Raw genomic sequence first — 5808 nt, 5'->3', positions numbered from 1 at the left:
AATTCCTCATTGATCAGCAAACTTACTTCATCCAAAGGTTCTGAAACAGACTCAGTGAATATCGGAGATACAGCATCCTTAATAATATATGGAACCTTTTCTGAGACAAACATGTTTATCTCTGATGTGCCACTATGTTTCTTACTGTTCATCTTAGAATAGTCAAGTCCTATTAAAGTCTTAGATTTAAATCTTTGACTATCTATTATCTCCTTCTGAGTCAGAGCTGCATCCTTAAACGCCTGTAACTTCTTTTCTAAGTCAGTAATTTGGGTTCTAAGAATGGCCTCTATGTCTGCATTGCACTTAACCTTATTCTCTAGATACTCATTTTTTTTCTTAAGGTCTTCTGGTCGAACTACAAGCAATTCTAGTTCTTCATTCCTAGAGGTTAAACTCTCAGATTTAAGAACTAACTTATCATTTTCCATTTTATATGCAAGCATGCTTGTATGAACATTATACAATTCTAAAGTAAGTTTATGCACAATAGATTTGTATTCATATACATACATTTCTACAGTGGTAAGTTCAGGAACCTGAGATGGTCGTGGTGATTCCTCTGCAGAGTCTGCCATGAGAGCCAGATTTACATGCTCTTCCTCTTCATCCGAATCAGTATCATCCCAGCTTTTTCCTTCAGCGATGTAGGCTCTCCCTTTTTCCTTTACCACATAAGCATTCAACATCTATTTCAGCTTCTCATTCTTCCTTTTCAGATCTTCATAAGTTTCCTTCCTTTTATTGGAATCATTTGGTTTAGCTGCCTTGGGCTTTATGCAATCAGATGCAAAGTGCCCTAGCTCATTGCAGTTGTAGCATCTGGTTTTGCTCTTGTCAACCCAGCTTGACTTGTAGCCTCCTCTGGAGCTTGACCCTGACGAGTGTCTTCCTTTCTGAAATCTCCCTGATGAACCCCTTGTTTTGTAGTTGGGCTTTCTTCTGAATCTAACATGACTAAATTTTGCAGCCATGTATGCCATAGATTTTTCCTCCAACTGTTCAAGTTCCTCTTGAGTATAGAACTCACTTTCATCTTCTGGCTCACCATGAGTAATTTCAGCTATGACAATTTCTTTAATTGTTGAGGAGGGTGCAACCTTGTTTTCTTGAGATTCTGGTTCACGAACTACAAGAGCAGTGGTTTTTGCAAGTGTCGTACTCTTACTGTCAACAGAACCAGGTCCATAGATAATGGCTCTTTTCTCTTGCTCTAGCTCATGTGTTCTTAACTTACCATAGATTACATCCAGGGTCATAGTGATAAAATCTGATCTTTCCCTGATTGATGTGTTCTTTTGTTCCAGGTGAACTGGGAGCGTCAGCATAAACTTCCTGTTAGACTCTCGTATGGGATAGACTTTCCCTTGCAGCTTTAATTCACTTAACAGTCTTGTATATCTCTCAAAGAGTGAAGACAGTGCTTCTCGGGGTTGAAGTTTGAATGCCTCATACTGAGTCGTCGAAATATCCATCCTGTTTTCTTTGACTTACTCTGTTCCCTCCATCAAAAGCTCAATGGTCTCCCACATATCTTTTGCACTGTTACTACCTAGAAGCTAATGGCTCATATCCTTATCGGTCGATTCCATAATTATGAGTTGAAGGCTTGTGTCCAAATTTATCAACTCCTTATCGGTTTCCGTATATTTAGACGGATCCCTGGGTGTAGATGTGGAAGGAATTTTTACACCAGTTGCAGTTGTGGATTCAACAATTACTTCCATCGGAACATAAGGTCCATTAAGTAGTATCCCAATGTAAAGTAGATTCGAAGCTTTCATAAACAACATCATCTTTTTCTTCCATAGGTTGTAATTATCTTTGTCAAATGGAGGAACCTTTATGCTTCCAATTCTTTGGTTATTCATTTTCTTGGCGGAATTAAATTATTTAAAATTCAATAAATTTCAAGAAATGAGAATTTTTTGAAAATTAAAAAATTCAAGAATTTTTCAAGAACTTGTTTCTTTCTCCAGATATTGATTTGTATGTCAATCAACAAGCTCTGATACCAATTGTTAGTCCCAAAGTATCGTAGAAGTGGGGGTTGAATACGATACCTACAATCTTTTTCGATTCATTTCAAGTTCTTCGTTAAAAGTACGCAATCAAAAATAACACAAAATAATTCGAGGAATATATTGTTTTATTAATATAAACCTTGAGGTTGCTACAATCTAATCAAAGTATTGATTAGCTACAATAAATTCAGCAGCATAACATTCTGTTTACAAGGATAATAAATGTGAAGCTTTAATGGAGCTCTCGTAAACTTTCTGTGTTTGCTGAAGAAGATAACACCCTGAAATTGAATTACATTCAATTGCTGCTTTGCAGTCTTTCAAAATTAAATAGACAGCTGGCCAATTATTGTCCACACAAATCATTTAACTTTATTGCACATTGAATCAGTGAACAACACCTCTGTGGCGACATATCTATGGCGACAAGCTTTCTCTATGCATCCTCTGTGGCGACAGAGTTGTCTTGTAATTCTCTGTGGTGACAACCTCTGTGGCGACAAGCTTCTATGGCGACGGTTGCTCTTCTGTGGCGACAGTTGCCTTGAGCAATTGTTCCAACAGCTCTGTGGCGACAAGAGCTTCTGTGGCGACAGAGTTGCCTTAGAGCAATATCTCTGTGGTTACATCTCCTGTGGCAACATGGGTGCCTTGGTGCCATTTTTCTGTGGTTACATCTCCTGTGGCGACAGGTAGAGAGAGCTGTCTTTTACTTAGAATATTTTTGGCTCTTTGTCAAACCATTCTTCAATGTATCAATCATTTTTCTTCTGTTAATTGAATCAAAATACTTCCTTGAATGCTGATGTTTAGTGCACTGGTCTGGTTCACAAACAACTAGTACTGAGAGGATCTTGATTCAATTTGTCTTGTGATTCTGAGTTGATATATACTGATGTTTATCCATTGCTTCTTTCACTGAACCCTTGATCTGTAACATTTGAAGTCAATATATGCAACTGATACTTAAAGCCCCTTGATGTCTTATACTTTATGGATGCTTGAACATAGTAATGAACTTCTTCCCATGATCTGTAAGAGGACTTAATGAATCAATCACATCATTTGGTTCTTTTTGTTTATCCTGTCTTCATCTGAAGGGTTCATGTGCTTCATAGTTTAATAATGTTTATCTGTTTCTGTTTTCATGTTGAGTTATAAATCCTCGATTATATGTTACATTACATTATGCTTTACAGAAACCCATCAGGACTCGAGTGGTAAAGAAGTGGGTCAAGCCTCGGGATCCTCTCATACCCAAGGTGTTGATCCCAATCCAGGAAGAAAGCTTTGAGTTGCCCGAACAGGTGGAGTGTAGATAGTTAGTGTGTGTGTGTGTTTGAATAAAAGATGAAATTAGTTTAAAACTGATTAGACAATGGTTTGTAATAAAGAGAGTTTGTAAGATTTTGAATTTGGTTTGTAATAGTGGTTCTTGTTTAATCAGATTGTGCAGGTTTGGTGATTGGCTAGTAACCCCCAAACTTATACCCCGGGTCTGGAGGGCGTTATAGGTTTGACATCAGAGCTGTAAGTTTGGTCCCTGAAAACATGAACATTAGGGTTAAGATAAGATAGGGAGATCACATAGGATAGGAATAGTCAAATTGGAAGAGTAGTGTTAGGATTTAGATAATATTAGGATAGGAAGGTATTAGTTCTAGGAATGATTTAGTGACCTTTCTTCTTTCTTTGGTATATTATCAGATGGCGTCGTCAGGTTATTCGGCTTCTTCTGAGAGGACAGTGACCGGTCCAGTCACACCAGTTGTGCCACCAGTATTTGAGTTCATGTTTCTTTCTCTTCCACCACCACCACCATTGCCACAGGATCCAGTACCTCCAGTACAGGGTTATGAGAGAGGATGTTGCGTATTGGAGAGCTCAGTGTCGGAAGATTATGCATTTATTTGACCAGAGAGACCGAGGACCGTTAGCTGCCTTAAAGCCAGATTATATGATGAGGCAGAGGTGACAGTCTGCTTTGATGAGTGCTACCTGGGAGCTGGATGATTTGACACATGAGGGGCCGTCTTCTTTTGCGGAGTTTTACAGGATATTCCATTTAGTGCAGACTTTGGTTCAGATACTTAGGGATGAGCTGAGGCGTATTCCGCCAGGGTTCTGAGATATTGACTACAGAAGACAGATGTATATAGATGCAGCCTAGTATGACATAGTGAGTAGTGTGTATGTGTGTAGTGGTAGTTTGACTGGTAGTAGTTAGTTTGACTTGTAGCCTCAGTTACGACCAGCAGAGCGAACTTTTTGTACCAAGCACTTACACCTAAGGCTGGTGTCATATATATAAAATGACCTTTTTCAAATTTTTTTTATATAAATTTCATTCTTTACAGTTTTACAACATTTACCTTTACTTTATTGTTTTACAGCTTTTCGTACTTTAAATTCTGTCGAAAAAAACATTTCATTTAATTGTTTATTCCTGTTTTTATATTAAGTAAACTGTTTTCTTTCTTTGAACCATTATCTAAATTTTGTTAACACAGGATAAATTGTTTTCTTATCTACTGTCAATTATTTAATAAATTGTTAAAGAGACATCACTTATTTTATTATCAGCAAATGACACCAAAGAGAAAGACTAGGACTGAGACTTCTAACAGCAATTCTGAAGAACTGACCAATGATACCATGAACCAAATATTCCATCTGATGCAACAACAGATGGTAATGTTGTAGTAATAGATGCAGCAATAACAACAGCAGATTCAAGAACAAATGTTACAACAGCCACCTCGTCCTGAGCCCCAGATACCACCAGCTATAACTATTATTACTTTTAAACAGTTTCAGTCGGCTAAACCTCCAGAATTTGAGGGATCTACTGATCCTATTAAGTCTACCACTTGGTTGAAAGAAATAGAGAAAACATTTGCGCTAGTAAAGGTAGGTGCAGACTAGAAGACTGACTTTGCTAGTTACTTGTTAAAAGGAGAAGCAAATTATTGGTGGGAATCTAAAAAGGCTTTAGAAGGTGAAGATGTTATTACATGGGATAGGTTTAAAGAGTTGTTCTTGGAGAAACATTTTCCTCGCTATGTGAGAAATCAAATGCAGATTAGGTTTTTGGAATTGAAGCAGGGAAGTATGTCCGTGACAGAATATGAGGCTAAATTTACTGAATTGGCTAGGTTTGTTCCAGAACAAGTGGATACTGAAGAAAAACGAGTTCAAAGGTTTCAAGAAGGGTTACGACCGTGGATCCGTGGACAAGTTGCAATTTTTGAGTTAACGACATATACCGTCATGGTCCAGAAAGCCTTGATTATTGAAGGAAAGCGAAAGATCTCAAAAGGATATAGGACAGAGAAGTTTCCAAGACCGCTCCAGCAGGAAGCCGGGATTTCATGCCCGGACAAATTTGAATTTTAAAAGAATAGGACAAGGTATCCAGAAAACAGGTAATCATTTCCAAGCCCCCAGCTAGCAGAAAAATGTTAGAGTCCCAGTGCCGTACTGCAGAACTTGTAGACGAAAACACACCGGCGTATGTATCAAAGTGGATGTGACATGTTTCAAATATAAGCAGAAAGGGCACTATTCTAACGAATGTCCAATGTGAAAATCAGCAGAAATTACTTGCTTCCAGTGTGGAAAGAAAGGGCATATCGCTGGGAATTGTAAATGACCAGCAATGACAGCTAGTAATCCGAAAGTGTTGGCATTACCTCCTCCACCGCCGCCTAATCAACCCAGAGCAAGGATTTTCAACATGACAATGAAAGAAGCAGTGCAGAGTCCTAGTGTAATTGCAGGAACG

The sequence above is a fragment of the Apium graveolens genome, chromosome 2 (assembly GCF_009905375.1).
Source record: "Apium graveolens cultivar Ventura chromosome 2, ASM990537v1, whole genome shotgun sequence".
NCBI lineage: Eukaryota > Viridiplantae > Streptophyta > Magnoliopsida > Apiales > Apiaceae > Apium > Apium graveolens.
Note: the sequence above shows the minus strand (reverse complement) of the source record.